The following is a 25,946-nucleotide window of genomic DNA, read 5'->3' on the forward strand; positions in this document are numbered from 1 at the left end:
TTAGAGCTTGAGCATGAAATTTCATAGATTTAATATTGATTAGGCTATGAATGCTATCAGATTCGAGTCCATTGAGATCCAGCGTTCTTTATTGCTGTAATTGTTATCATTGTTTCAAAAAAAACTCCACCTGAGTAGGCAAACCTAGTACCTTGTAAAACAGAAATAGTGAAAAAAAGTATAGTGATAAAATGGAAATGGGATGAAAATGACAAGCAGGAAGAAATGTTAATTCTATATATTACAAATAAAAATAAGTAGTAACTCTAATTATAAGGGGAGTGCAATAGAATTTACTTTACTGTTTTCATTCAGCTAATGGGAGTGAAAAGAAGAAACCTTGTTGGGAACGCATCTGTTCATCTGTATACGTTGTCATATTAAAACGATAAATCTTCCCAATTTGCTCTCTCTCTGCCTCTCTCTTCCCTTACAGTATGTGACATTCAAAATAAATGTACAAAAATGTAACCAACAGTTTTGAGACTTCCTCATCAGGAACAGGGGTGAAGGAGCACAGGAGAGACTGGGGAGTGTGGAGGGAGGGTAATGGAAGTCTAGGGGGGTTGACTAGTGTAATGTCACTTCTGATAGTATCAATTTTGTTTTTGAAGTGCTCTGCAAAATCTTGAGCAGAGACAGATGGGCATGGAGGGGTTGGAGAAGGGGAAAGGAGAGTGTTAAAGGTGGAGAAAAGTTGTGTTGTTTTTTTAGAAAGGGAGTGAAGTGAAGTAAAGTAATAAGTGAAGTATGTTTGTTTGGCTTGGAAAATGCTGGTGTTATAGGAGCATAGGGCAGATTGTAGCGCCAAAAGTCTGATTCTAAGCGGGATTTGCGCCAGCGATGCTCAAGTGCACGTGAATGTCTTTGGAGCACTTCTGTATGAGCAGTATGCCAAGGTTGAAGTGATTTGGGTCTAGCACATTTAGTTTTTGCAGGCGCAAGCTCATTAAGGGTGAGTGTGCTGTAGTAGACAGAGGTAGCCACATTAGCACAAGAGATGGCTGAGATATTAGAGTGAAAAGAGTCAAAGGAAGAAGAGAGATGTGACACATCTAGAGCTTGCAAGTCATGGTAGGTACATGTTTGGGAGATAGCAGGGGGTTAGGAGGGAGTTAGTGAGAGCATATTGCGATCAGGGGAAAATGGTGAGTTATTAAAATTGGTGGTTGAACTGAGTCTGGTAAATATGAGATCCAGAGCATTACCATTGAAGTGAGAGGGGGAGTCTGAGCACAGAGACATTACACACCAGTTGTTATTTTGACTGATTATCATAATTGATTGATATTTATCAGACTGGTCTATAGAACTTTTCAATTTGCCAGATAGATTTTTAAAAATTCCTGACAATATTGAGGAGCTGATTTATCAAAGGTCGAATGTTGGAGTTTTCTTTGCAATACCCAAATTGATCGAGTTTTCGGTGGAAGAAAAACTTGAATCGATTGAATCAAGTTATCTATTCAGGTTTTCAGTCAAAACCCTCCAAAAGAAAAACTCGAGCAGGCTGTTAGCCTCTTCAAATGGTTCCACGGACCTCTGCCATTGACTTCTATAGCACCTCAACAGGTTTTAGGTGGTGTATTCAAGCTATTTCCAAGGTCGAGATATAATAAATTTTAAATATTTGAGTTTTTTTTTAAAAAAACTTGATTGATTCAAGGTTTTTTTTAACCCGAAAATGTGAGTTTAGACAAAAAATACAACTCAAATTTTCTTGAAAAAACAACTTGAATCTTAATAAATCTGCCCCTGAATGTCAATATTTGATAAATCAGCCCCTTAATGTATATGCTTATCTAAATATAAGCCAAGACATTTTGGATTCTTTGTCTTAATGTTATCGTTGCTGTATATTATTATGAACGGAAAAAAATAAGAGTGGAGCTACCTTCAAAGCTGGTGGTGGCTCCAGGGTTACCAAAGCATCAACAGCGGCCCTTATGCAACAAGAGGTGGGAAAGATTCAGAGGCACCAATAGTAACTATGAGGCAGTTCAATAAGCAGCGAATGACATACGTATCTATAATGAATGCAGATGAACCGTAAAATGTCTGTGTTCCAATAAACAGGATAATACAAAAATTTCAGTTTATAAAGTTATTGCTTTGACAGCAAAAAAAAAACCGAATATGAAATATCCAGACTTCTTAAGTATTTTAAAGAGAAATGTTCTTAAACCAATCACCATTGCCAGGTTCAGATCATCCATAATGTATTTATTTGAGTACAACTTTTATTACACTCACATTTTACCTAAGTTACAGATAGTGTTAGCACTGCGCTTAATTTAGATATAAATTAGTCTCATACAGACTTTTCAGTTTTTCAAAGGAGGATCTAAAAAAATAAAATAAGACTAAATCAAACAAATGTGCTCCTCTGTTTAAGCATTGCTGCAGATAAATTCTGAAATCCTCAGGCATTAATAATTTGGTCCCCTTGATATAAAACACTAAAAGCTTCTTTGCCAAGGATTACTAAATATGCAAAGGGAAATAAATTCTTTTATAAAAGGCCTCTTGCCCCTGGACATGAAATGTATACGATTCTGTAGTGAAGGACTGAAGTAATTATCTACCCGAGGGAGCACTTCAGCCAATACTGTCTCAGAGTAGATGGAAATCTTTACTGCTCTTATTCCCTTGCAGAAGGAATGAATCCAAAAAGTGGCACTTAGCTTAATACTTTTGTGGAGGTTTAATACAAGACTCTTTGTCTTCAGAGTTGTGTATCTTATACAAAGAAACATCATTGTGCTCCTGTGGGATATCTCTCTGACTTTCTTCAGCTTTTTTCCCTGTTCTTTGCAAATATTTCAGCATGTATCTTTTAGTACATTCTCCTAAGGATTAAAAACCAGATTCATTTACATATTAAAATATGTCTGAATGCTTAATATACTGAAATGCAAAGTCCTGTGTTATTCTCCTACTATTTTTCAATTTTATGTGAGAAAAAAAAATGTTGAGCTTGTTGACCCCATTAAAAGTGATGGGTAGTGTTTTTTTATATTTGAATTTTAAATAAAAAAGCAAACATTTGAGTTTCTTTAAAATTATTAGTTTATTTGAAGTGGAAACCTCTAAAAATACACAAATTTGAATTTTGATAAACAGAGTCAGTATCAAGTACCTTGTATACTGATGGAATGACTTTAAGAGGTTATTTATTAAAGGTCGAGTTGTGTTTTCTCAAAAAATTGAGGTTTTTGCGGTTAGCTTCACTTAAAAAAAACTACGATTTTGGGGCGGACACAAATTTTTCCAGATTTATCATGTTCCAAGGCTGCAAAAAGTCTAAATCCAAAAATACTCCAGCTAAAACCTGTTGAATTTATGCAAAAGTCAATGGCAGAGGTCCCTTTAACCATTTGAAGTGTTTTTGCCTTCACAATTATTCGATAAATTTCGAGGTATTCACAGGTTTTTAGCCTATAAACTCAATAAATTTGAGGGAGTCATGTTTTTTCACTGATTGCATTCAATCGAGTTTTTACATTTGGATTTTTTCATAAATAAGCAAACATTCAAGTTTGTTTAAATTGTGAGTTTATTCAGGGTAGAAAAAAACCTCACAAACTCGACCTTTAATAAATAACCTCCTAAATTCTGTTTCATTTCAACTATGTGCGCATCTGGATTCTGTGATTAGGTGCTGTATTGCTGATACTAGAGGATTATTATGTTGGCAAGGGACACTGAACCTGAATCTTTGCACAAAATAGGGTGACTACAAACCATGCGTGTAACACAACTTTCGCAAAACATGTTTGTGTGCAATGTTGGGCCACAATAAGAACTAAACTATGAGTTTTCATACTAACTTCTTTGTGTGTACCACAATTTACTATACTCTTAAATCTGTGTGCACAGGCACAGCCAGAAAAAATATACAGTATATACAGTATATATATATATATATATATATATATATATATATATATATATATATATATATATATATATATATATATATATATATATATATATATATATATATATATATATATATATATATATATATATATATATATATATATATATATATATATATAGATAGATATCATGGTTTGTTTATCTCAACATCTCATGTATGAACTTATTGTTCTTTAGCCATTGAATTTCAGAGGCTATCTTGGACCTAATGGTGTTTACATTTATAGTTTAAGATCATGACAGTTTCTTCATGATAGGATGTTGAATGCACTAAGGTACTAAATTATTGCTGTTAAGGGTATTTAATTTACAGTCTTAAATGCTACTATTCTAAAAGTGTAACTTTATCTACAACCCTAATTTAATTCATAAAGGCATAAACAGCAGAGCGCAATATAGAGCTCTAGATAATCATACTCCAAGATTATTAACTGTGAATAATTAACTGAAAATAACACATTTCTTTAAAGCACTTAACGAGTGAGTAAAGGAATGAAATAGAGCATGATAAATAGGAAGGAAGAGGCAAATATACAGGAAGAGATTATGAATATTGTATATAGTAGGATGAAACTATCCTATTATATTTTATTAATCTGTAAATATTCTCTTCAATAGTGAGGGCCTTCAGGCAACAATTAAAACAGCAGGAACAGATGTCACAAAATCCAGTTAATTAAAAAGCAGAATGATTCTTCTACTTCATGTTACCTTGCTAAAGCTATTTGTCAGCATATCTTCTAAAGCAAAAGGTGGTACAGGTATTTGATCTTAATGATGATAATTTGATTTTAATACAAAATACTTGGACCTGGAGTTTTCTGTAATTTAGAACACTGTGCAGACCAAGACAGACTGGCTTTAAAATGGAATCCTAAAACATATGCACTAGCTTGGTAGGGAAAAATTGAGTATAATATATGTGGAAATCTGTAGTTCCTTGTGCCTACGTCTTAAACAGATACATTTTATACCAGACAAAAGTCCCCAAATATTAATTGTATTCATTTTTCTTTTATCTTCCATTATACTATATTCCTATTCTCTTTATTTTATACTTAGGGGCATATTTATTAAGGGTCGAATTGAAAAAACTTCGAAGTTTGAATTCAAAAAGACCAACCGAAAAAAAGTCGAAGTTTTTTTTGGTCAAATAGCTCAATTTTTGATCCAGTAGGTCCATATTCGGACAAATTCAAAATGTACGAATCGAAGGAATAAGGCATTAGATCGCATTTGATTCAAAGGTTTTTCTCAAAAAACTTTGATTTTTCAAAGTCCACCAATTGACTCCAGATAGGCCATAGGAGGTCCCCCATAGGCTAACACACCAATTCGGCAGATTTTAGATGGCAAATGGTTGACGTCAAATTTTTAAAGAGACAGTACATGATAAATTTCGATATTCTAATTTTTAAAAATTTTCAAATTCGAATCAAATTTGAACTATTCCCTAGTCATAGTACACAAAAAATAGCTCAACATTTTTTTCTCATTTGAAAATTCACCTCGACCTGTGATAAATCTGCCCCTTATTGTCATTTGTTCATTGCCCTCTCCCTTTTGCCTTGTCATAAAAAAAATTCTACTCAACATTTTCCTGTTTCTTTTCTCACCTGTCTAGCCTTTTGCCATTTATTTCTGTGTTCAAGTTCTGTCTTCAACTTTTTTTTAATCTTTTCTTTGTTTCTATCTTCATTTACCTCATGTCTCCTTTTTTCACCTTGTGTTATCCTTATCTGTAAATTTTTGTGGCCTTCCTTCTCATCCTCTTTTCCACTTATCTCACAGTCCTCTACTACTAGCAGTCTTTTTCTAGTGGGAATACATTTTTGAACACACTTTATTTTTGTTAAGAAGGAAAGTAGATTGCAAAAGAAGTCTAAAGATAATTAATGAAATATAGATCTTGATTAATTAAGCTGATGATCCATAAATATATTATCAGCACTGTTGCACTTTACTTGCGTCATAACAGAAATGTTCAGACACCTAGGAGGCAGCGGGGATGCCTGCGACCTCTCTCCTAATTCGCAGTCCTCCTCTTCCAGCGAGAATCTGTTTGGTTTTGAAACACACATCTTTTGAGCGAATTTAAAATATTTAATGGAGAACTATCGCGAAATTTTAATTTAATATACGCTTCTGCTTACTGAGATAAGAAACTTTGTAAATACAATAATTTAAATATTCTGCATCATTTCTGAAATAATCAAGTTTATCTTCACTGTCTCTCAGCATCTGTTTCTCTTCATGCAGCAGTTGGGTGTCAGATATTCATTAACAGTTAGATTCAATATATCTTGTAGGGGGGCTTCAGTTCCTAGTAGATGTATTAGATCTCATTCAAATAACTTACAAATCTAACAAAATAACTGCCATTTTCACAAATTCTGCATGTAGAGAGACAGGATTTCTGGTGATTTTTAGAGTGAGCTCTAATACATCTTCTAGGCAAAAGGAGCCCCCTTATAAGATATATTGGATCTAACTGTCAATGAATATCTGACACAAAACTCCTGCATGAAGAGAGAATGAAGAGGAATATTGAAGATGAACTTATTTCAGAAACATTTTAATTGATTGTATTTAGAAAGTTTCTTATTTCAGTATGCTTAAGCTTATATAACATTTTTATTTTCGTGATAGTTCCCCTATAAAGGCACCACATACCTATTCACATCATCTAATGTCAGTCCATTTCCTGTTAATTCCTGGGTGTGATTCAAGTCTGATTATTTGTTCTTTGACCATTGCATGTGCCTGACTTCTGCTAGTTCACACTGCCTGTACTGACCTTTGCCTGTTACTGACCATTTTCTTGGATCCTGACTTTGGACTGCGTTACTGATTGGTATTGACCTCAGCCTGTCCCTCGACCACGCTTCCTCTTTCCCCGTCCTTCCTGTCATACATTGAGATTACCTTGTCTGCCAAACTCTTGCCTTGGTTCTCTTACTTTAAGACCTGGCAGCATCCGAGTCAAAGGTGTATCGCCAAAGTGTCCAAAAGCACCCTGTGTGCCATTACCTTCAGTGTACACATTTATAAGACTCTGCTGCTACTGGGCATAGCAGGATAATAGAGGACCTTTGAAAGTCCATTGGATTTATTTGAAAATTTAATGATGGATAAAGTGGATTGCAGGAGTTTTCTTGAGAAATTATATATATTATGAGTTCCGTATTTAAATGCATTCTTTATGCATATAAAAGAAATGTAGAAATTCATGAAAAATATATTAACATGCTGGATTATTGCACTGTAAATTGCTGTTATAATGTGATCTCATTACAGAATTAATGAACAAAAAGGAAAATGACACACTGTCACTGCTGAAAATATAGCTCAACATTAGCACTAGTCTTTTTTTTTTCCTTTGGACAAGTAAATGAACTCTCATAATAAACTCTAGATTATTATATTTGCACTTATATGACTAAAAATATTTTTTGCCTCTAGGGCAGTAAGTAGCAATGCATTTTTATTCCACTTTGACCAAATTTTGATTGTTAATTGCTAAGACATTTTACCATTGGTGTAATTAGAAATAGAGAAAGATGTTATAACAATGATCAGACCTATTAACAGAAGCAAATTAGCAATTCATTAAAATTGCTTTCTAAATTAAGAGGGTAGAGACATTATTAAAGAAAACTTCAGCATTAAACCATAATGAGTGAAACATTTGTCACAGATAAAATAAAATGTTAATGACAACAATGCAAATTAACTGCCAGCTAACAATACTATATAACATAGATTTACAATGAAAAATATATAGGGGCTTGTTTAGTAATATTTTTGCAACTTACACTAGTATAGCTAAAGGCAAAAAAAATCAGTAAGTAGTTTTAATACAACTACAAGTTAAAAAATTCAAGCAAAGATCTCCTTGGCTGCCATGGACCACTGCACAAGAGAAATGCCATGCCTTTGTTAGTAAATTAGCCAATAATAACTGATGGAGAGATGCCAACTCTAAACTTGTATGCATGTAAAAAATATAACATCTAAAAAATTTGAGAAAAAAATGATATACTAAATCATTCCTGTTTGTGATCTATTAATGGTCTAAATAAAGTACAAATACCAGGGATTGTAAAAATCTAAAGCACACATAAAATCGCACTATTGTGCAATAAAGTTTAAAAGGAATATCGGGCAGACAAAAATAACACTCCACCTAATGTGGAAACCAACAGGGGCACACTATGTTAATCCAAATACTCTCTCTCTCTCTCTCTCTCTCTCTCTCTCTCTCTCTCTCTCTCTCTATATATATATATATGGTGCAGATTGCATTTAATAACTTAACATAAAACGGAAGCCAAATGGTTACTCAAAGACATAGGGTGGGTAGTAAGTATATAGATATTCAAAACACGGGATGCCACACTCGAATATACCCCAATCCAGTTATAGTAACTTCTTGATTAATAATTAAAACATTCAAAAATAAAAAAGGCTACAAACACCTTATTCCAACACGTTTTGAAAATATTACTCATCCAATTCTTCAGGGACAGGTGTACATGTGGCTTCAAAATCTATGTTTACCCATAATACTTTCCCTTTTTATTCAATCAGAGTAGAAAGCAAATTCCATGTACCTAGACTGAGGCCATAACAACACACAAAAAAACGGAGTCACCAAAAATTATTCATTTCTATAATTTTATATACCAAATCACCTGAGGGGTAGTTTACAAAGTGCAGGACAGGGCACAAGATGTAAAAAAGGACCACAAACCACCATTTGTTTGCACACTTGCACCTTGCCATTCACTTTTTTACAGTGCAGAGACATGATTGTTTCCCATGATTGCACCCCTTAGTGTTCTAACACTATGATCCAGGATCATAGTAAATATACTCTACTGCAGTCAAGCTTTATCTTTTTTCCAATTTCTTGGCTAAATCAGTCACATACCAGTCCAGACATGGAATTATATACTCTCTAAGATAAAGCATAACTACAGCTTTTGTCAAAAAAGCAGACTAAATCACGTGAATGTGAAAACGTCACAAGCAAGAATTGCACCCATTATATTGCCTACAGTATCAGTTTTATTTCAACTTGGCTTTATACAGCTGTAAGTCTGCAGTGCTTTAGTGTATACCAAATCTTTACTAATGATAATAATCAGCATCTAGTTGATGTAAGGTTTTACATGTATTACCAAATTTTTATTCCCATTTATTTAAAAAAAGACTTGCATTTTTCATAATTACTATATATGTTTGTCAAAATATTAAAGATCAATTCTTCTTGAGTTTGAGAAATACAGTAATAGCCATAATACATATAAAAAGCAATATTATTTATAGTGTACCAGAATATCCTGAAGCCCTTTAAAAGTCACACAATTACAGCAGCATTATTAATTATCTTAATTATTAATAAGTGTACATGCTACTTCTTTATACTGGATTTTCTAATTTACAATATTTTCTAAGACCTTCACCATCTGTTTTTTGTACATCTCATTTAACAGATGACATTCTTCTTTCTAAATCCAGAAGGCCTTTACTTTAATTACATTCTACTTGATCTTTCCTACAGCAGCAACCTTCCTTGCTTGCATTGTATTGCTCCACCGATGCTTGGAACTTGCAATTAGATAATACTGTACATATTTACATCAGAGCACTGATGAAAATCATGAATGCCATAAATAACCTTAACAGGTACTGTATGGTACACAGAATGTAAAATCCAGAAAGGCTACAGCAGACTTGTTTGTGTCCCAAAGAGCTTAGAGGACAAACTCAGAACTCAGAATAATATTGGAAATTCATTAGTGTCGCTTTCTGTTATGTCCATCTTTATTTCTTTCTTTATAATGTTGCCTTTTTCATATCTTCTACTAACAACTTCTTCCCAGATATTGCATGATGTTCATTGCTTCTATATTGGTGTAACAATAGAATACTTAGGTCTTGCAATTCATCTTTTAATGCTATGAAATATTAATAGGGAAACCAGCAATTTCTTTAGAAAGTGTGGGTGTTCTAAAAGGCACAATAAAGTAAAATTGAAGTTAGGAAGATTAATGTAGTAAAAGTGTTGTAGAAAGAATGTACAATTTAATAAAGCCTTACTAGTTTTATGGATAACAAATTTTTGTGCAATTTTGTGTTAAACTGTCCTTCTGGAAGCCACTTTTAAGAATTAGGAGTATTATTAAGGAATCACACAAATCTGTCAGGACAACTTCGCACAACTGTACTTAATACATGAGACAAGGTGACACCAGAAACTTGATTTTATTTTGTTTTAGGAAAATATAATGAAAGGTCACAAAATGATGAATGAAGGTGATAAAAAGAAGGAAAACCAGACACTCCAATAATAATGTTCCGTAGAGAGGGAAATGTGAATAATACAGTATAAGTAAAACCATAGTAATATTGTTTCTGTATAAAAGGCAACACATATAAGCTTTAATTACATAAGACATACAGTGTATGACATATTTGTGTTACCCATGGAAAATCCAGTTAAAAGTGCATACAGTAAAATACAGTAGATACATAGAACATTCCTTACTACATCAGGAGAAATTGTTGCATGGTTTGCATCTCTAAAATAAATGCAAGTATACTTGGGTAGGGATGGGCGAATTTTTTGGCCTCGTTTCACCGAAAAAATGACGCCCATAGACTTGTATGGAGACGGGCGTCCAAAAAAAAAAAGACGCGCGACAAAATAATTTCGCCGCGCGACAAATTTTTTTTGCCGCCCATAGACTTTAATGGGCGTCTGAGACATTTCGCCGGCGGCGAATTTTTGGCGAAGCGAAACGGGTCAAATTCGCCCATCCCTGCTTGGTAGCAAATAATACAATTAGACATCACAGTTCATACTCTTAAAATGTCCCATGAAATGTAATGAACTACTGGTTTAAAGATTTATTAGAACATACAGTAGTTTAAGTTAGAGTAACTACTGATAACTTGATCACTTAAATATCTGTTGCTTAACTTTTACATCATAACTCTTCTCATTGAAATATTCTTCATATGCAGCCTACAAAACCCTACAATTGGGAGCAATGCTGTCATGCTCTAATGAATTTGGAATGTTTGTTATCTAGTATTTATGGTAACCACTTTTGGTACACAATAAGCTATTGAGGTAATTTGAAACATTAGCAAAGTAAGAGGTTGGCACAAACTAGACCACAGAAGAAAAAATGTTCCTTAAAACTATTTATTATAAAGTATCTACTGTACAGCCTTTTAAAAAGAGAAAAAAGTCTGAGGGCACATGGAGCTTAGCTGCTTTCAGCCTTTCAGAGAAAAGCTGATCTGCTTCCTTCTGCAGCTCTTTTTTAAGTGCACTGCAAAGTACAGTTTATTTTTGCATGCAGGTATACAGAGCAGAGTTCGACCCATAAAACACAAAAACAGGCACTTCTCCATGACCCTGCTCTGAATCAGAATATGTATTTTTCAGTGCATTTAAATGTACGGCTGTAGGGAGTGGACCATTTTCAGAAAACCACAGGCTGAGAGCAGCAGAGCCAATCTCCATGTGCCCTCAGCCTCATGTTTCGTCCCACCAAAGGGCACTTGATGAAGACATTTTGGAGTCCATTTATTAAACTTCAAAGTTATCTGGTTAAGATTTTTAAGGAAAAAACTCCAAAGCTGCTAAAAATCAGAATCTGAAAATACTCCATCTCAAGACTTTTATGTAGAAGTCAATGGCAGATGTCTGTGAAGTTGTTTTTTGACATCGTGATCTGCATTGGATAATCCGTTTTGGTATGATAATCTGATAAAAATCAGGTTTTTTGTTTGATAATCTAATAAAATCAAGATCTTTTTGAAGCACCAATCGTACAATACAAATTGACACTGTTTTTTTCTCTCTGTTTTTTCAAAAAAATTATTGATAAATGAGTTCGATTTGTGGAAGGAAATTTGGTCGACTTTGTTTTGAGTACCTTTTACTTGATGATAACTAAGCTACATGAATCAGTATTGGTGGCAAAACAATTCTTTTGACTTCATTTAGGGTGTTATTTCTCAAAGGTCGAATTTTAGACCTCAAATTAACTCAAATGGTTTCTAATTTAAAACTCAAATGGAAAATACTTAAATCAGCGAGTTAACAAATCAAAAACTCGAATTAATCAAGTTTTCGATCAAAACCCTCTGAAAAAAACCTGAACATCATGAAGGCTACTAACATCTTCAAATGGTTCAAGGGACCTCTGCCATAGACTTCTACATGAGCTCAACAGGTTTTAGATGGTGTATTTTTGGATTCAAGCTGTTTCCAGGGTTGGGGTATAATAAAACTCAAAACATTTAATGGCTTTATTTTAACTTAAAAAAATCTAATTTTTTATCGGAAAACACAACCCTTAATAAATCTGCCCCTTAAGGTTCAAATGTTTTGAGCATATGGTATGATGATCAAAATAACAAAACATCCATTAATCTGAAAACCATGCAAGCATTTCCAAAAATAGGTCTCATCTGCTAGAATGATGTAATATTGGTTCAATGTGCAATACCTCTACATGAAACCAATTTTGTTTGCAACTTGTTACATAACAGGATGTAAATCATCAGTACTCATTAATTGTATTAATAGTATGGAACCTTTTTTGTTTTCCAGCTGCATAAAAGCATCAGTATTATAGTTATATGTGTAAATCATTTTGCAGACCATGGAACAGGGCATACTCCTTTACTATCAGTAATAGTTGCAATATTGTCAAATTTCACAGTTAGTTGATTCTTCTACTAAGATGACATGGTTATCAAATTTTGAAAAACAAATGTTAGAGTGATAAAAAGATAATGCCTTTTTCTTTTATATTTTTAAGAAATTATACATAATTTCACCTAAATTTCTTTGATGTCTCAGAAAGCACTCTGTGTAGTTCAAGAAAGTTTAGAGACATGTTGGGAACTTTTCTTTTTGCTAAATTGCTAGAACTTTGCTATTAAAATGAATATAATTTCTCTATATGAGAACTTTGCAGAGAGCAGTATTTATACCTTTGTTTCGAGAAAAGAAACATAGGCTGAAATTTCTGTTCGGTACCACATTGCAATGAACAAAGCTGTGAGCAAAGCCGAAATGATTGTTATGGTATAGTTTGTATTACTAAATTACATTGTGTACATTGCATATAATTAATTCTATCATTAACAATTTTAACATTGAACCAATAAGTGTATATTTTTTGTTTTAATATTGGTTTGTAGGCAGCCATCTCAGGTCATTTTGCTTGGTTGTGTGCTTTTAGAAAGAGCATTCACTTCACTATGGAACTATTTTCAGACTGGCTATTGTTTATTGCTAACTAGAGGAGTCACAGAGGAACTGGGATTTTACCATTCCTATTCTCATATCTACCAGGGAGCTGTTATCTTGTTGTGGAGTTATCTGGTTACATTCCAATTCTTCTGCTGATAGGCTGCTGGGAGGAAAGGGAGGGGAGCGATATAACTCCAACTTGCAGTGCAGCAGTAAAAAGTGACTGAAGTTTATCAGAACACAAGTCACATGACTGAGGGCACCTGGGAAACTGACATGTCTAGTCCCATATCTGATTTCAAAATAACAAAACTGTTTTAACCACCAATTCAATTAAAACTTAAAAGTTTTAATTGAATTGGTGGTTCAAACTGTTTTATTATAGCACTGCACTTTAAACCTTTAATTTTTCTGTGATGACTATAGGGTAATCAGTTAGATTGCACGTAAACATAGATATTGTTTAATAGGTAGTTGGAACCATTGAGAGACTGCTGAGCTAGTTTGAGCAAGTGGAGTACTTTTTCTTCTTTTTTATTATTGAATCAATCCTTACTGACTGAGGTCAGACCTCTGCTTCAACCGCAGGATAAATAAATTTGGAAAGGGATCACTTTTTGTTTAATTGAATATTTTATAGACCTTCATGTTTGTCTGAAAGTGACAAAAGACTACTAGTTCATATAATGATATGAGTACTTTTGGAAGAATTACAAGATTATTTAACTGAAATGAATGGAAGATTCAAGGACAGTATATTAAGGGGGTGATTTATCAAATGTCAAGTTCATTTTTACCCCCAAAAAAATGTAATTTTCCAGGGTATTTTTTAATTCAAAACTAGAAATTTTCATGTGAAAAAAAAATTGAGATTTATTTTACCCCGAAGCGGGAAAGGTTGAGTTGTGTTTTTCCTAAAACATTTGAGTTTTCAAGGGTAGTTTTCCGTAAAAACTCAAATTTTTGTTTAAACAAAATACGAATTTGTTCGAGATTTATTATGCCCCAATGCTGGAAATAGCTTGAATCTGAAAATACTCCAGCTGACATATGTTGATTTTAGTAGTTTTGAATAAGTCAATGGTAGAGGCCCCTCGAACCATTTGAAGATGGTTCATGATGTTTGAGATTTTTTCTTGTGGGTGGGTTTCACTCAGAAACTCAATTAATTTGAGCGATCAATTCGAGTATTTGAATTTTTTCACCCCAACTATACTGATTCAAGTTTTTTACATTCAAGTTTTTTCATACTTTAGAAAACATTCAAGTTGTGACTTTATTCAAGGTATACAAAACCTCACAGACCTCTAAAACTCAACCTTGGATAAACAACCCCCTAACAATATCAATAACCAACTTTAAAACTGAGGAAGCCAACGTCCATTGGAGTAAACAACTTGAAAAAGAATTCTGAAATGATAATCAACACTAGGGGGAGATTTATCAAGGGTCGAAATTGAAAATTCGAAGTAAATTTCAAGCAATTTTTATGTACTTCGACTAGGGAATAGTCCAAATTCAATTCGAATTTGAAAAAATATGAATATCAAAATTTATTATGTACTGTCTCTTTAAAACTTCGACCATTCGCCATCTAAAACCTGCAGAATTGCTGTTTTAGCCTATGGGGGACCTTCTAAAACCTATTTGGAGTCAATTGGTGGACTTTGAAAAATATTTCTTTAAAAAAATACTTTGAATCGAATTAGATCGCATTCGATCTTACTTCAAAATTTGACCTTTGATAAATCTGCCCCTAGGGGTATTACATTATGCTTTGCTGGAAACAGAAGATGATTTTATCTAAATAGCAAATAACCCTGGCAGAACAGAACCAAGGCAGTTCAAATAGTTGGTCCATCCTTACTATTTAAAATTGGTCAGCTACAATATTCTGGATACTCTGGAATGTACATTATTACATGATATGCCGATTAATTTATGGAAATAATATATTTTATATTCTGGAACTGTTCTAACTTTGAAAGACTACTTGAAAAAAAAAATCTTGCATTTCTATGCACCAAACATATTTGACAGATTTGTCATTAAAAACAAGACATTCCAAAAGCCATGTACACTGAACTGTAAAAGTACCATTTAACAAGCTGCAAAGCCTGCCAGCCATACTATCACAGTCCAGTAGAGTCAAGCACAAATTGCATTTAGCACCCTCTCTGATATTTTATTGCTTGAAAATGATGCTGGCACTACTGTTAATTCATATTTAGCTCTGTAACATTATCTGCAAATCAAAAATACATCCAGTCATGCAGTCAACCAACGCACTGATCTTGTGACTCTCAAACACACCCAAATATATTTAATTTACTGAATTTAATGAGTAAAAACATTAAAAACGTATATTAAATATACAGTTTAGTGAGAAAGGGCCATACACTGAATTCATTTATGCACACAGATTTATTCTTGAATATAATTCATACTAATTATAAATACGTGAAAGGAACATAAATCCTGGTTAACAGAGTGAGCTACAAGAGACCTGTCTGACAAAATATTCTGCAGACTTGCTATTCAATTTTCATCAATTAATGGTAGTACGCCAAAATAAAAGCTATTTTTTAGTTTTTAAAGCACATCAGCGACATAGGCGGAGGGTGATTTTATTGTTTGGGGAGGCTAAAGATGGACATACACTGTCTGACTTAAAGCTAATATTATATTCTCTGCTTATGTAAAAATGTCCTACCCCAACTACCTCCCACTTATTCAATGAGAACCGTGCAGAAATGCAGTTGGAACTATTTTTCCAGTCTAAAATATTCAGGTTGGGAAATGCCAAAATCGACACATTGTATAAAAAGCAAGACAGGCACAGTATATGATAGACACACCAGGCACGTTTTACCCAGCAGGTCCTGGCACCCCAGGCACAATATATGCAGTGTATAGACACCAATTATATCTTGATGCACACCACTTACTTGTCTTAAGAGGGTGCATTCATTTCCCAGACCGTTTCCAGGTTAAATGAGTATATATAACATACACAATAGGAAACAGCAGATACTGACACACCATATATATATATATATATATATATACAGTTGGAACTGACACAAGAAACATATGAAATGAAAGGAAGTGAAACACTAGGGTTAGGGGTGACAGGGACTGGAACAGCAGCTGCTGTAGTTACCCTCAGAATGTATTTTATACCTGCCAGAGTGTTCTGGAAATCACTGCAAATATTCTCTTACTATGGAGTAAACAGTGTACCTTTCATCCGTCTTTACATCGGCTGGTGCTTCCTGTCTGTAAAGTTTCTGAGCACTACCTACTTCTGTAGCTGATTGGATCATTTGTATGTCTGTATAGAAAGCTGTGCTTTCATTGGACAAGCTGAAAGCAGTAACAGCCAATCAGAGTGCAGCTTCTTTCTACAGAATCTGAGTCTAAAGGTAGGACGGGATCTGTCTACTGCTGTTTAAAGGGCCAGTGGCAGTCAGCAACAGAGCAGGTTTTATTTTTATTTTTACTTGTCAAACAGGTTTGGGGAGGCTTAGCCTCCCCTAGCCTTAGTGAAAATCCGCCCATGATCAGCGATGGTTTTTTGGTTCATCAACTCTTAGGACTGCTTATTCTGGTATTTCAAAAAGGAATAAAGGGCAGCATGTGACTGCTTAATTTCCTTTGTAAAGGGTAGCATCGACGAATTGCCCTTTATGGTTTCCACTCAAATTTCTGGGTTCTCCAGTTTATTCCTTTTTTTTTGTACCTTTTTACTATAGTTTCCATCTTTTGCTTATCCTGACCCTTGGCCTTTGAAGTAAATGGAAAATAACATTTGATATGTGTGGAAAAGATGGTAATATACTCAATCCAGGGCAACCCATGCATGTATGCACTCTTCTTGTCTGTTGCATCAATATATGATTCAACACCTTTTTTTCCCTCTTGCAAACAACAGTAGCAGGGTTAATTTAATACAGTAAAATCCTTCACAGTATTTTCATGAGAAAGCTTATTCTTAATAGGGTCACCATAACCAATATTTTAAGTCACAAAGCCAAACCTTTTTATGGCTTCAAAATTAATCTATTTTCATAAATACCTTTACCATCTGTCATATAAGGCCACTTATACTATACTTGTGTTAACTATTTTTTACTACCAACACCTCTCCAGCACTTGACTTATCAATACCTAGATGCTTAGGGTATCCATTGACATTTATTTGCTAGTTAGAATCAGGTTTTCCTTATATGAACTACCATAGACAACACTTTCATGAGGTTTCATTATTAAACTACAATTGTAATTCTCATACCGATGCTTCTGTTTTTGGCTTCTTTAAACTTACATATTCACATATGTCGGCAGCCCTTCTCCTTTATACTCCTTTTATTGACCTGTTAAATTATTCTGCCAACTCTCTTTTGCATAGTATTTGAATTCAATGCCAAAGCCTTCAAAGAGCATTCACTTATGCTGCAGTTATCACTGTCAGTATATCCATCAAAATAAAAATAGACAAAGATTCCCTTCTCATTCTTTAGCTGCTAATCTGTACTTTTCCCAGGAATTTTCTTGCCTTGGTTACCACGCTATTTACAAAAATTGCATACAATTTTAATGCAATTACAGGAGCTGATTCAGGTACATACTTATGAGCCACTTGTTTACCTAGGTGTTATGAGTTGCAATTAATTCAATCATTTTAAATATGGTATTATTACATATTGGACAATATATTAAACTGTTTAACAGCAGATTGTTTGTGCTTTTTAATATCATCCTAAATATTTCCACACGTGGGTGCAAATGTAAGTAATTTCCCAAAATATATTTAACTCCTCATTTGAAAAAGATGTATTGGTCTATAAGAGTTATTAATTTTTAACCTTTCAGATATTAGTTTAAGTGCAAAGTAATTGTCCATGAATATGGCATTCATATTTATTATGAACACACTTCTTGTAAATAAAAGGCCTTGGGCTGCAATGACATTTAATTTATTTCTGGTACTGCTAAAATCTTAGTGAGTCTGTGACAGTCTCTCCTTATGTGTAATTAATTATATTGATCGAATTGTAGCTGCTATAATTTGTTTTCTTGGATAAAGTTGCTGAAGAAATACAGACTTTTCAGAGTCATTGAATTCATTTAGTAGCAAATACACATAAGAACACAGTTGTGAAAAATAGATATACCCTTCATGTTTACTGCACAGTGAAAATGGGCAAGACAAAGATGATTAGTTATTAGAGATGATCCAACGCATTTTGTAATGTAGGGTATTCTATGGATATTAATTTATAATTGTGCTAAAATCTGAGAGAGAGTTTTATATGTTGTACTTATCTAAACTTGAAACCTATGGGTCAATTTCTTTGTTTAAATATAGTCCTAGATTGATTTTGGCATGTTGTTATCCAACAATTAAAAGAAAACATGCAATTCCCAGTGTGTTGGGAAACACTCTCTTCGCAATACCTTGTTTTTAACTGAATCTACAAAAACATGTATTGATAAAATATGTTTTAATACCAAGCCAGAGTTTAAAAACATTATGTAATGTTAGCAAGCCCCATATGAATGCTATTAATTTTTTTGAATCCTATGAAAATGTCAAATAATTCTGTTTTTTAATTACAAAGCAAATTAATTAAAAAATGTAATGAAGAATACACTGTAGAAAATAAATGATTTACCTACAGTTAAATGTTCTTAAAAATTGCAATACACTTTGTAAAAGAATAGTTTACGTATCTTTAAATTACATTATGTTCTTATAACAGGCATCTGCATCAATAAAATATAGGCAAGGTAAGGTTACAGAACTTATTAAATCTTGCAGGACCCATTAATGCCCTATATTGCCCTGTCTAATGTTACACTTTGTTTATTGCCACTGGATAAAACATCTGAAGTTTTTCATTGTTGTTTGTCACAAGAAAGAGATGCTTTTGCTTTCAATTTTATCTTTGTTATGTCCAAACAATTCTATCTAAATTCTAGTTCCTGCACTGACCCTGTTTATTGATTTCTTAACCACTCTGTCTTTGCTAACTCAGATACCCAATCTAGCAGAAAGTAGAGCAAGTTAAAAATCAATATTGATTTTGTTAAAAATGGCAATATAATAGCCTAAAAAAGAATAATATCAGTCTAAATATTTCTTTAACTCTCCACCTATTTAGGTGGTTCCCTATCTGATTGTTTACTCCCCCCCCCCTCTTCTCAACCCCTTCTCTCAACTCAATTTTCTCTACATCTTTACTACCCTTTCTTTTCCTCCCATGAACATTGCCAACAACAACGAATAATGGGCGACTTTGTAACTGTATAAACATGATGCATTTAATAACGTAATGTCTAATGGTATAACATGTTAAATCAATAAAAATCTTTATTATAAAAAAAATATCAGTCTAAATATTAGTATATCATTATGCCATACACCAGTATACAGAATAAGCAGGCTATAGTGGAAAAAAACTTAAATCCTGATGAGCATGTCCTTTGTATATACTTATGCATAATACATTTTTCCACTAGGCCAAGGTAAATTTCCTATTTTGTATAATTCAAGCTAAAAACTAAAATAAACCTTTCGAGAACATGTTCAGTATGTGTTCAAATACAAAATTGCTTACTTTAATCAATGTCAAAGTACTTTCCCTGAAGAGGTTTCTTTCTAATAAAGGAAGAGTTTACATTATATTGTTACACTACTTCTCTGAACAGCACTTGATATAGTCATTCTATTTACACTGCCATTCGCAAAGCTTCATTGTAAATAGAACTATCATTTGCATGATACATAATTGCATTATACATAAAGCAATTGAGATAGATATCACAAAGAACAAATACATTCAAACCTTAGACAGATACATGTGTTATTAATCACATGCTTTTGATGGCATCTGCCTTGCTGATATTAAGTAGAAAAATCAATGTGTAGATTATGTATACATTTTATGCTTGATGAAATGATCAACCATCCAAATAACGGTATTAATGAGAAGTAGGTGCATAATCTGGAAAATATTGAACAACTTCTGAATTTTAAGAGCAGAGAAAGGCAACGAGAGGAACCGCATGGCGAGAATAGACACTAGTCTAGAGCATATTGAAGACATAGAGATTTAAGCATTGTTTCATAAATTTGATAACTCGCCATAACACCAGTAATCTTTTTTTGCCCCATTGCATATTGATTCTTCCACTTCTGTTTCAGGTGGTTTATATCAATGATCTCCCAAGTAGCAATGCACACAAGAATCTGTTTTGCTGTGTGGTTTGCATCAGACTTGTTTTGAAACAATACAGCATGTAGCTAGTTTGCTTGAGGCATGCAGTATAATGAAAATTCTCTAGTAAAAATAAAGCACATACAAATGTACAAAAGAATGAGGAAAAATCAATTTTGACCCTTGAATTACTGTACATATGAAGTAAGAGATACATGAATTTGAAAAAAAATAAATATAGTAAACATTCATGGCCATCAAACACAAGCTTTCATTGTGGGGGAAACTCAGATGACAGCAATATATGCCATTTCCATAATGAAACACTCCATGGAGAACAACCCCTATTTCTATATACCACCATATTAAATCTGAAATGAGCATTAATCTCATTTATAGTCTTAACCTAGCAGCTGAGCCTTTATTCTTCCACTGAGTTCTTCAGGTCAGATTTTGGCCTCAAGAAGTAGTTGTAGATTATTTAGAGGCAAGTTTCATAAATACAATAATAACTCCAGTCATTGGTTTATACAGCCTTTTGCAGCAATGCCATATCCAATGATTATTTTTACTGCAAGCTTCATCTTATTAAATACTATGGAATCTGCAAATAGTATAGGTATGGGATCTATTATCTGGAAACCCGTTATCCTGAAAGCTCCAAATTACAGATAGGCCATCTCCCATAGACTCCATTTTATCGAAATACTCCAAAATAATTTCCTTTTTTCTGTAATAATAAAATAGTACCTTGTATTTAATTCAAAATAATATATAAGTAATCCTTATTGGAAGCAAAACCAGCCTGTCTGATTTATTTAACCTATACACAAAGTATGAAGATCCAAATTATGGAAAGATCTATTTTCCAAAAAAATTCCATGTTCTGAGCATTCTGGATAAAAGGTGCAATACCTGTACTATTATTTTAAAGTTGCATGTTGCGCAAAAATATATAATTATCTAACTCTAAATAATAATATGCTCAGTAACTTCCAGTGCTCTGCATTTTGCAGGATTATTGCCAGAGACATATTATATAGAAAAAAATGAGGTTGGGGTAAAAAGTGAACCACAAAAGATTTTTTATATATATAAGATTACAGATAGTTTAGTAAATATCAAGCCAGAACTCTAATGCTTGTGGATCTGTTTTGAATAGGACGGAGCTATACTTGAAGTTTGACTTTACTAAAGAAAGTGATATAGAGAGACATGAAACAAGTAGAGTAGTAATCATCATTCAAAGGGAGCACAGTGTTATCTGTTTTAACAAAGCATGATTTGTAGTCTTCAGTCTATCATTGAGTATGTTTGCTGTAGTGGGATGCAGTTAGTATTATAATGCACACAAGCTTTAGCAATACTAGCCTCTTTGTGAAAATGCAGAAGGAATGGAGAACTGAATTATCAATCCTTTATTATCATATCTACCATCATTGTTTGCTCTTCTGCGTCGTGACATCAATAGTGAGAGGCTACTGCTATTTACTATGTATCAAATAGCCCTTTTTAAATAAAAAAGAGTAAACAGCTGTTTTTGATTGAGACCATGAAGGATACCTTCATTTATCCAAGACATTATACAGGTATATAGTATCTATTAGTGGTTAGTAGAGTGGCTTTTAAGGGAATCGGTGCAAAAGCATTGCCCTTATCCCAACAGGAAGTGACACAGCAGCTAAGGAGTGGCAGGCAGGAAAAGGAAGTCACAGATATTGGCAAAAGAAGAGAGCCTGGCATAGAGAGCCGCATGGTGGACAGAGAAGGAAGCAAGAGAGCTGCTGGTGGGCCCAGAGGGCTGAGAGGCTGCACCATAAGTATTCATTTGGATCGGGCTGGCACAGGGAAGCCAGATACTGTGCCTGGAAAGACAGAGTGTGAAAGGAATCCAAACTGGAGGAACAACCAGCAGGAGATTCCTATCTGAGCATCCAAAGGGGCTGGTAATAGCACTGTATGACTGAATGTGCTGGATTCACCTGGAGAGAGCTCTAAATTATTCCAAAGAGGATTTGTGAGTATCCTGGTTAAAGGGACAGTACCCAAAAGAGGCGCTGAAGAATAAAGAGACTGTGTATTAAAGGACTTTGCTTTTATTAGTTAGGCAGATAGTTTGGCACTAGCAAGTTAGTAAGTGAGGCCCTATTGCCACCAGTTATGAGTGCTTCATGTACTTGTTGGCCATTTATTTTATATAAACCGTTATTTAGTTTAACCAATACTGTGTCTGTGTTATTACTGTATTCCTAGTGGGGCCACCCATAGGTGCATTCCTGGATCCCACTAGGTGGAGGCACTGCGCTAGTAAGTACCAGGTACCCAGTCTCTCCCAATACCACTGCGGAGTGGCTCAGGTTTGTCCTGTGTCATCAGATAAGCGCCACACATGGAGTCTAACACCGACAAAGGGGTGTCGAAAGGGTTACAGCTTCTGTAGTTTAAATGAATAGATAATTCTAATGGTGTAAAGGCCATGTGACTCATATCCCCAGAAGCTGAGGGGAATATAGAATTTTACCATTTTTCTCTCTGTATAATTTATAATCTTCTTTTTCTAAAGAGCTTGTTGACAAATAAGCCAATACAGCTTGTCCTGCTTTTGTGCTGCTATCGTTCTGGGAAGGCACTTAGTATACTAAAGCTTTTTAACAGTATTCAAAACTTTTAAAATCTAGCGTTATTGTGCAGTGTAATCAGACCATTTGCCATGCACAGCAAAAAGGAAGCAAACAATGTAGCTTAATGTTTCTTGAACGTCTGTATTTTACACTTGATCGCTTTGACTCCAGGGAAATCAAATTAAGAGAACTACTGGTCATCTAGCACTGCAAACTAGAATTTACCTCTATTTCATTAATTGGCTTTTCTTTGACAATGAGGAATGGGTACGTCAGCACACCAAAGGTGTATTTGTATTTTTCATATATTAGTATCCAAAAACATGGCATTGTTTATATCATTATAACATAGAGCGTAATTAAATTATGAACAATGTAGAATCATTTTAGTGTCATATTCATGAGTTATAAGCCTTAAGTACAATTTAAATACACATTACACATCTGTCACACTGTCTCTATGGTAAAATCCACAATCCTGACATTTTTATGGTCACAGTGCCTTTTCTCTAAACACACAGTGTATGAAAGTGATACAAGTTACTCAGTTAATTTTGTTCAGAGTAAATTTGCGTAATTGCAGTGGCTAAATGTACTGTATATTTGTAGGGGAATTCAAATGATTTTGGTAAAGGCAGCACCCAACTGCACCATCTCTGATTAAACACTTTAAAAAGAGTAAAATCCGTATTCGGCTATTCACAGTATAATTTATATTGCAAGTACTACAAATATATAGCCACGCAGACTAAGCCATTTTAGAAGGTTCATTTGCAGATGCAGTTAAATGTGCACAGTGTAAGATTCAGATGCCAATCATCATGTTCTTTTACCCACAAAAGAAACATTGTATCCAACACAATTTATTCAAGATTAACCAATATGCAAATTAACACAGATTTCTGTAAATCACTTGCAAGTGCTATAGACATTTGTGTTCAATTTTGAATTGAATTTGCCATATTTTCCCCTACAAAGTAGCCACTACTTCTTCACAATCCCATCATTGGTACGCTTGCATTTTTCAATGCAGGTTGTTGCTAAATGCTTGTAGTGTGTATGGCAGTACTTCCTGTGCTTGAATGTCCTTAGCATGTGGTTCTTTGACTGCAGCTTACTGAGGGAACCCTGGAATTACCACTACTTAAAATGTGGCTGCAGTTCCTGGGTGCCCCAGTGTAAATTGCTGTACTTTCACAAAACAGTGGACCAGAACATACATACCGGTGCCAAATCTAAATATATGGAAATGCAATATTAGTAAGCACACTTGCAGCTGCAGTTGAAAATGAGCCCTCTAGCCTTTTCTTTACAGCAATTCAGTCATTTCCCCAAGAAAAATGTAAAAATGAATTGAGTGAGGGTTGTTTTTATATCTGTACTCATTGAAGAGCATGTGCAGTACACCTACATAGACATTATTCTTGATGCAGTTTTAGAATATCTCTCTCTCTCTCTCTCTATGTATGTATATATATTTCCGTAAATTGGATCTTCCTACCTTAATCATGTAAACATTAAATAAACCCAAGATGCTTGTTTTGCTTCATATAAGGGTTGATTATATCTTAGTTTGGATCAAGTACAATGTACTATTTTATTATTACAGAGAAAAAGAAAATCATTTTTAATAACGTGGATTAATTGGATAAAATGGAGTATATGGGAGACAGCCATTCTGTAATTCAGAGCTTTCTGGGTAATGGGTTTCTGGATAACAGATCCTATACCTGTAGTTATATTGTTATATTTATCCATAACAGAATAATTGTGGAACTAGTGAAATCCATGCTTCATAAAGTATGAATCTCTTTCTATCAAGATGATATTAATTTAAATATTTGCACTGGGGATAATTTATGTGAAGAACTTAGATGTAATAGCTGTCTATAAACAGTAAGCCTGAAGTCAATTCCCAGAAAGATAATTAACATACAGGATTTCTGCATGACTCCAAATGCTTTCGCACTGTTTTCTATGCTGGCACAAGCATTGTAAATATTTAGTCACAACAGGTTTATGTATTCCCACCCAGATAATGGTTTTGTAGATTACTGTAGATCAGGTTCTAGAAAGTTTTTTGTTACTCCTTTATCAGAAGAACAGATCCATCGCACTTTTATTTTTATAGAACATATATGTTTTCTTCAATAGATATCTACAGAAAGGTCTTATAGTCTACTTTCATTTCAGTTTCCTCTGGCAGACATGTAGCCAAAGTATTGAAAATTGCTTCTGCAGGCAGTGTAAAAGCTTTCAACAATCATGATATACAGTTAGCATTTTGTTTTAAGCAGGGAGATGCAGAAACATTGCCAGCTATTTTTTAATGGTCTGTCATCTTAACTCTTTTTTAAAATCGCTAATCACCAGCTGTGTTAATGAAATTAACCTTTAAGCCAAGTGGGATATAAGAGTTTAGAAATATGGTTCTCTTATTTCCAAATTATTACTCAAGACATAACTGTTTATTTAAATATATAAATAGAGGGGATCACATATTGTTTCTCTGTATGCAAGCACAGCAGCACTCCTTAGTGTTCATGCACATTGTGTGTAGTGCAATGGTACTCTGCCCCTTGTGCTGCTAGGCATGTTTGCCAAATCATGTGCAAGTTAACTGGCATTTCAGGTAATTCCTCTGTGCCTCTGCATATGAGAGAGGAGTGTCTCTTTGAGATTTATTCTAGGAGCACAAAGGGCTGCAACTTGCAAAGCAATAAGTCGGGCCATGTAAGCAGTGTAAGAAACAGAGTGCTTTGCATACATTTTTTTGCACAATTCCCAAAGTTTAAATTAATAAGCCCTAGAGAGTCAAATGGCCCTTAAAAAATAGAGGCCAGTTTATTTAAATGCAATTCATGCTATTCTACATAA

General features: G+C 34.0%; 1 protein-coding gene across 3 annotated transcripts in view; it reads right to left on the reverse strand.

The window, feature by feature from the left end:
- grm8.L (glutamate receptor, metabotropic 8 L homeolog) overlaps positions 1-25,946 on the reverse strand; it is a 435,368-nt gene that overhangs the window by 196,639 nt on the left and 212,783 nt on the right. The gene's annotated exons all lie outside the window — the stretch shown is intronic.

This window comes from Xenopus laevis, chromosome 3L, assembly GCF_017654675.1.
Source record: "Xenopus laevis strain J_2021 chromosome 3L, Xenopus_laevis_v10.1, whole genome shotgun sequence".
Lineage (NCBI taxonomy): Eukaryota > Metazoa > Chordata > Amphibia > Anura > Pipidae > Xenopus > Xenopus laevis.